Raw genomic sequence first — 7,815 nt, 5'->3', positions numbered from 1 at the left:
GGCTCCCTGCTCAGCGGGAAGCCTGCTTCTCCCTCTCCCACTCTCCCTGCTTATGTTCCCTCTCTTGCTGTGTCTCTGTCTGTCAAATATGTAAATAAAATCTTAAAAACAAAACAAAACAAAATGGTGTTGGGGACACTGGACAGCCATAGGCAAAACAATGAAATTAGTCTCCTATATAAGACATAGTTAAAGGATTAAATACTTAAATGAAAGGCCTGAAATCATGAAACTCCTAGGACAAGGCACAGGGTAGAACGTCCTTGACGTTGGTTTTGGCAAAAGGATTTTTCCAAACAGCTACCAAGAGCACAGGAAACAGAAGCCAAAATAAACCAGTGGGACTGCATCAAACTCAACAGATTCTGCGCAGCAAAGGAAACCAGCCACAAAAGTAAAAGTCCACTGATGAAATGGGAGAAAATATTTGTAAACCATCTATCTGATAAGGAGTTAGTATCCCCAAAATATAAGGAACTCCTAATTCAATGGTAACAACAAAACAACAACACAAACGAAAAACCTGATTAAAAAATGGGCCAAGGACCCGAACAGACACTTTACCGAAGAAGAGCTACGAATGGCCAGTGGGAACAGGAAAAGCTGCTCAACATCACTCCGCATCAGGGCCACGCAGATCAAATCACAGTGAGAGAGACGCCTGGGTGGCTCAGTTGGTTAAGCAGCTGCCTTCGGCTCAGGTCATGATCCCAGCATCCTGGGATCGAGTCCCGCATTGGGCTCCTTGCTCCGCGGGGAGCCTGCTTCTCCCTCTGACTCTGCCTTCCACTCTGTCTGCCTGTGCTCGCTCTCGCTCGCTCTCTCTCTGACAAATTAAAAAAAAAAAAAAAATCACAGTGAGAAAGCAGCTCACCTGTCAGGATCGTTACTGTCAGACTCAGAAAACTCACCCACATGTGAAATATAAGACACGGCACAGAGGACCGTAGGGGCAGGGAGGGAAAGCCGAAGGGGAAGAAATCAGAGAGGGAGACAAACCAGGAGAGCCTCCTAACTGTAGGAAACAAGGGTGGCTGGAGGGGAGGTGGGTGGTGGGATGGGGTAACTGGGTGACGGGGATTAAGGAGGGCACGGGCTGTGATGAACCCTGAGTGTTAAACACAACTGACAAATCACTGACCTCTACCTCTGAAACTAATGACGTACTATAGGGTGGCTAATTGAATTTAAATTGAAAAAGACTTAGGGGCACCTGGGTGGCTCAGTGGGTTAAGCCTCTGCCTTTGGCTCAGGTCATGATCTCAGGGTCCTGGGATCGAGCCCCACGTCAGGCTCTCTGCTCAGCAGGGAGCCTGCTTTCCCCCCACCATTCCCAGCCTGCTTCTCTGCCTACTTGTGATCTCTGTCTGTGTCAAATAAATTTTAAAAATCTTAAAAAAAAAAAAAAGGGCAGTAAATCCTGCCACTTGCAACATGGATGAACCTAAAGGACAAAGGGAAGGAAGTCAGACACAGAAAGACAAATGCTTTCTGAGCTCACTTGCTTTTGGAATCTAAGAAAACCAAAAAGAAAAAAAGTTGAACTCACAGTAACAGAGGAGAATGGTGGTTAGCAGAAGACGGTAGTTGATCAAGGGGCACAGACTTCTGGTTTTGATGAATACATTTTGGAAATCCACTATGAAGCGTGGTGACTGCCGCTAGCAGTAATGCCTGACACATTCGAAATTTTCTGAGAGTAGACATCAAGTGTTCTCATCACATCCACGGGAGGTGATGGATATGTTAATTAGTTTGACTGTAGAAATCATTTCACAATGTGTACATACATCAAAACATTACCTGAAATACATATAATTCTTATTTGCCACAACATCAAAATATTTTCAAAAATAGGGATAACAGTATATGTACCTATAAATGCCTTTATAGGGTCTAAGGCAAACTTCACAGCCTGTGGTGTTGAGCGTCTACCATTTCCTTAGGATTATATTATATTTTTTTAATTTTTTAAAGTTGTATTTATTTATCTGAGAGAGAGAGAGGGAGCGAGGACAGAGAATGGGCAGAGGGAGAGGGAGAGAGAGAATCCCAAGCAGACTCTTTGCTGAGTGCAGAGCCTGATGTGGGGCTCGATCCCATGACCCTGAGCTCGTGACCTGAGCCGAAATCAAGAGTCGGCCGCTTCACCGACTGAGCCCCCAGGTGCCTCAGGCTTACATCTTGAAGGTGAAACTTTGGAGAACGTACCACGGAGCGGGACAGGAGGCTCCGCACTCCCCTTCCCTGGCCAGCCCTAGCGAGCTTGTTCTTACGGACCAAACACAATTTCTTCCTAGAGGGTAGCTAGGACAGCTCTGGCATCTGACAAGGTGGGGGCTTGTTGCCACAAGACTGTTCAGAGGGAGCCCGGTCACACCCGCAGAGCGCTTACTTCGGGCGGGTGCTGTCCAGGGTGAAGAAAGAGGTCGCCCTCAGCCCCTACCTCTTTAATGGGGAGTGTGGCTGGCAGTGTGAACCCTGCCCAGACCAGCGTCTTAGCCCGAGGCGCTCTACTCCAGGAAACAAGTCCTTTTTTCAGCTGGCCTTGGAGCTGGAGGACAAGGGTGGGTCCCCAGGGACATTTCCAAACACACTTGTCTGGTCCCATAGTCCTCAAGACTGGCGCTCAGTGGCAATAACCAGAAAGTTCCAGCAGAGGGCACTGTTCCCCAACAATCCGAAATGGGACTCAAGGTCAAGGAAGACGGGAGAGCCCAGAAGCCTCTTTAAAACAGGTCTTATTTTCCTCTTCAACATTCCCCGCTCTCTGCAGAGAACATATAGGAAGGACACCGTTCGACTACTGAGAGCTTACCAATCACACCGATTCCTGGGGTGTAGCTTTAAAAGCATCAGATGACCAGTAGACATTCCGTTCCTCATGTAGTTTGCCTGAACCCACCGTTGGAATTTCTTGGAAAATCTGGTTTTCAACGGATAGACAAGGCCACCTCGCAAAGAAGGAGCTCCGGGTGAGGGGGGAGGGGGACAGGGACGGGGCTACCTGCTCGGGACTTCACACCTGGTGTCCAGATTTTCAGACCTCTCTGCTGCAGCCCCCGCCCCGCCCCCCACTCTTGCCAGGGAGGCGGGAACCTTGCCCCTGATGAGGAAATCCTGGTTCCAAGGTTGTTGCCCTACAGGGTCTCAGGCTCCACTGAAGATGCCCCAGGATCTGGGAGGAGAGGCTGAGAGGATGCCCGAGCTAGGGGTCCAGGCTGCTCTCCCCATGAGGGGGATGAGGGACCCCCTCCCTTTTAGGAATGTTCTCGACCAGTGGTTCTCACCTGGGGGCTCTTTGGTCACCCACCCCGTGGTGGGGGGCGGTATTTAGCAATGTATGAAGACATAATTAGCTGTCACAGTTTTGGGGGTGTTCCTGGAATCTAGCGGGTGGGGGTTCAGAGAAGCAGCCAAACATCTTATAATACACAGCACAGCCCCCCACCCCCACCCCTGAAAGAATGATCTGGGCTCAGAATGTTAATAATGCCAGGTTCTAGAAACCCTAGTCCGGATTCTAGATCTGGGATTCTCAAAGTGTGGTTCCCAGACCAAGGGCATCAACATCACCTGGGAACTTGTGACAGGTGCCCTGTGTCAGACCTACTAGAGTCAGAAGCTCTCAGGGCAACCCATGCTTTCATGAGCCTTTCAGATGATCTGATCCCTGCTCAAGTTTGAGAACCGCTTATCTGCAGACTCTACCGCTCGACATAAGTGGCCTAACACCGTGCTTCTAAGATATTAGCATGCTTACAGTTACTGCAGAATGATGAAAAAGCAGAATCCGATGTAGCGGTCGTGAAAATTTGCATTTTTTACAAGCTCCAGCTGCCGCCGCTGCTGCTCAGAGCCCACATTTTGAGAAGAATCCAAGATACTGCATCCAAAGCTTGCCAGATTGTTAGACCTGAAATGTCTACTGCAACTCCAGATTCCCAGGCTCCCCCCAACAAGCTCCCCCTTGCCTCGAGGCCCCCTAAGTACTTAGGACATCTCCAGAGAAGGAGTCCGGAAACCTGTATCTTAAAAGAGTGCCCCAGAAGATTCTCATGATCAAGCAGGTCTGAAAAAACGGACTTCAGCGGACAAGCTCAGGAGACATTGATGAATGATGTCATCTCTGAGTCCCCTTGGTCCACAGAAGAAATTGCCAACATGAGCTGGGAGAAACCCGCGGGGAGCTTTGAAATTCTCCGTACACGGGCCACGGAGCAGACCTGTTCTATCAGACCCTATGAGGGAACATACGACCAGGAAGCAGTGCTTTAAAAGGATGCCTCAGGGATTCCAACGTGCACCCTTGCTTAAGAATCAGTGACCTTTGAAAAGTCTGGCATCCGACAGAATTACCGTATGACCCAGCCATTCCACTCTTAGATATATACCCGTGTGAATAGAAAACATATGTCCAAACCAAAACTTACACACCGGCGTCCACAGCGGCATTACACATGATGGCCCCGAAGTGGAAACACCCCACGTGGCCATTAGCCAATGAGTAGAAAGACAGATTAAAATAAATGTGGGATAATCCACATCGTGGATTATCGCTAAACCCCAAGAAGGAGTGATGTATGCATGTTACACGGCCGGCAAACCTTGGAACATCCGGCTGAATGATAGAAGCTGGTGACACCAGACTGGAGGGCGCAGGATTCCATTTACAGGACAGATCCACAACACGCAAACCCACAGAGGCGGAAGGCAGATTAGTTAGCAGACAAACGTGTGGCGACTGTGACCAGAGACGGGGTTTTATTTTGGGGCGATCGAACCTGGACAGAGGTGCACAGCAGAATGCACAAAATGCCACTGAACTGTACTTTAAATAAGTCTTGTGCTGTGTGAATTTTATCTCAAGAAAAACAAGAACAAAAGGAAAAGAATCCGTGATGTACACACTTCCCTAATAGAGGAGGATTCTGAGAAATCAGACAAAATCTGGGTGTGAGTCGATTAGCCACTTAGAAAAAAACACCCTATGCTAGACCAAAAGGCCACGGATATGCCCGCTCCGTGGCCTTTGACCTTCTGCTAGGTTAGGGAGGGCAGGGGCGGGAGGCAGGATCAGACCCCTGGGATCAGGGTGAACAGCCAGTTCTCAGCTGTCCACTGACGTGGTGTTGATGTGAAAGTCTGCGCTGTGAATCCAGGAGGCCCCTGCTTTTCTTTTGTTCAAAGGTTGATGGAGAAAGTGATTGCAGAGGTCAGTTTTCTCAAGAGCCGGGGTAGGGGGCAAGGAGCGAGGAGGTTCAGGCTGTTGAATTTGAATATAAACAGAAGGCTGACCCCACAAGGCTGAAGGTTTAGGGATGTGCTGGCCATTGACAGTGAAGTTACATTTCTGTAGCCACAGGCCTGGACGGGGGGGACCCAGAGTGCTCAGCCTGGAGGGGGAGAGGTCGTGGGGAGGTCACGACCCTGTGCCCTCGGGTCTGACCAGGAGGGATGCTGGCAAGAGAAATCGGAGCTAGAGACCCTTTGTCTTCTGGAAATTTAAGCTTCTATAATTTATTTTTATTTCTTTATTTATTTTGGTTTGATACCTGCCCCCTTTGCTCTAAACCCTATGGGTCGGGTTCCGTGCCTGCTACAGTCTCCCCAGGACGGGCAGCAGGGCCTAGCACCTAGTAGGTGGATTCTGGGTCAGTCTGACGATCAGCAGCTGGAGGCCCCGGGATGAGGGGGGAATGCTGACAGCAGATCTGCCAGATGACGGCTGGGGTGGGTGGGGTAGGGCACAGCTGGGAGTAAAAGCCTGATAACACACGTGTGCCCGGGAAGAAGGAGAGGGAAGTCACCAGAGGCTTCCTGGAAGAGGGGGCACCTGACCTGAATCTCAGAGGAGGGCCGAGCATTACAGGTCAGAGACTGGAGAGGTGGTTCCTGGAGAGAAGCGACAGATGCAGGGCCGTGAGGACCCACAAGCCTGGGCCTGTGGGGCCGCCGCAGGGGTCAGCCGGGCTGCGGGTCCCACCCTCACGGGGGCAGCCTGGAGGACGGGGTACAGTCTGCCCTGTGCTGGGGTGGGGCTCCCTAGGGCTGTTGCGGGGAGGGAGGGTCTGAGAGATCGGAGAGCAGGAGGCTGCTGCGCCGCTCTCGGGAAGGAGGAGGAAGCGGAGGCCTGCCTGGTCGGATGGACGCTGACCGCTAGCGTGAAAAAGGGGGAGGATCTGAGGGCAGGGCTGGTAGGCAGACTCGCCGGAGGCCGGTGACTGTGGGCTGCTGCTGGGAGCCAGAGCAAGGAAAGGTCCAGGGTAGCGGTGGTGACCATGACGATGACGATGGTGAAGATGATGATGGTGCAGCTGCTTCCAGGCAGCGTCTGCTGAGTGCGTCCGTGCCGGGCACCGTGGTGCGTTTCTCACGCACCCTGTCCTTCGAGCCTCACTGGGATCCACCCAAGCAGAGACTACCCCTGTCCCTGTCAGACCGAGGAGAAAACAGACCCAGAGAAGCTGTTTCGTGGCCAGAGCCATGGGGCTGGTGTGGGGACAACCCAAGGACGGTCACACTTGAAGAGCCATGCCCTTGACCATGCCGGGTGCCGCCCCTGGGCTTTCCATGGGGGTTGGCTGGGTGACGGTGCTGCTGCCTCCATCCTGAATCCGAGAAACGGAAGGGGAGCACGTTTGATGGGTGGGTGGGGGAGGACAACTGGGGTTGGGCCCCGTGGAGCTGGACGGGGCTGCGGGTAACTCTGTGGAATCCAGTGGGCACCTGTAGGCCAGGAGGGCGGCTCCGAGGGGTGGACTTAGGAGGCATCAGCCACAGACGGTTGAAGTTGTGGGGGTGAATGAGCAGCCCCAGAGAGCCAGAGTGTGAGGACAGGCCAGGGCACACCCCCGGGCCACGTGTCCTTCGGGTAAGGCCTATCTGGGGGTCCCTGGAAGCTCGGTGAGGGTGGGGGCCTCGTGAGGGTGAGGGAAGAAATGCAGTGACTGGGGGGAGAGGTGAACCTCCTATTCTAAGGCCCCCAGCTCCCCAGAGAGAAGGAAGAAGAGTCACCAGAAGGGACGTGGGGTCCCGAGACTAGTTTTTCTTTCACTCGTTCAGACCAGAGACACTGCACGAGTCATCCTGGAGGGATGGAAGTGGAAGGCATGAGTCAGATAGGAGGGGAGAGGCGAGAAGGGTGGGACACCATCCTGGAGGCGGCCGCGGTGAGCGAGGGCATCCGCCTTCAAAAAGAGCAGCAGCAACACCACTTTTGCGTCCAGAGAAAAATGCAGGTTTGATTTCACCTTGAACAGGACCCCGGGATCTCAGAAAGGCAGGATCTGGCCCAGGGCTCCAGGTACGGTGCTCGAAACCCACGGCCAGGTGTGCACAGAGCCACACTTCACGCAGGCGGCTCGCAGCCAGACCGAGGGTGGCAGGGGTTCATTCCCAGGGAACCCACTCCCGGGAGATGGGGGGCTGCTCGGACGGCTGACCTTGGTCAGAGCCTCCGCAGCGCCCTCGCCGACCCTCCCGCAGTTTGGGATCCTTTTCACCCTGCCTTTCCTCCCTCTGTCCTTCCCTCGGGGCTCAGACATGTGTCTGCCGGCTCCCCCTGCCTTCCCCAGCCCCCCTCCTGTTCCCAGCAGTATTTTCTCTCTTAATAAAACCCCCGCACCACGAGTCCTTCCGGCGTCCACTTCTTGGCGGACTCAGACTCACGCAGCCACCCACGGGCACAAGTGGAGGAAATCAGAAAGGCAGAGCGAGGGGCCCTCCGATGCCCAAGGAGACCTCGGTGGGTCTGACAGCAGAGTCTCGCTGGAAGACAGACGGGAAGACAGACAGATCGACAGGGGGTGGTGG

This window comes from Mustela lutreola, chromosome 7 (genome assembly GCF_030435805.1).
Source record: "Mustela lutreola isolate mMusLut2 chromosome 7, mMusLut2.pri, whole genome shotgun sequence".
NCBI classification, from domain to species: Eukaryota; Metazoa; Chordata; class Mammalia; order Carnivora; family Mustelidae; genus Mustela; species Mustela lutreola.
The sequence above is the reverse complement of the archived record's forward strand: the minus strand, read 5'-3'. Positions refer to the sequence as shown.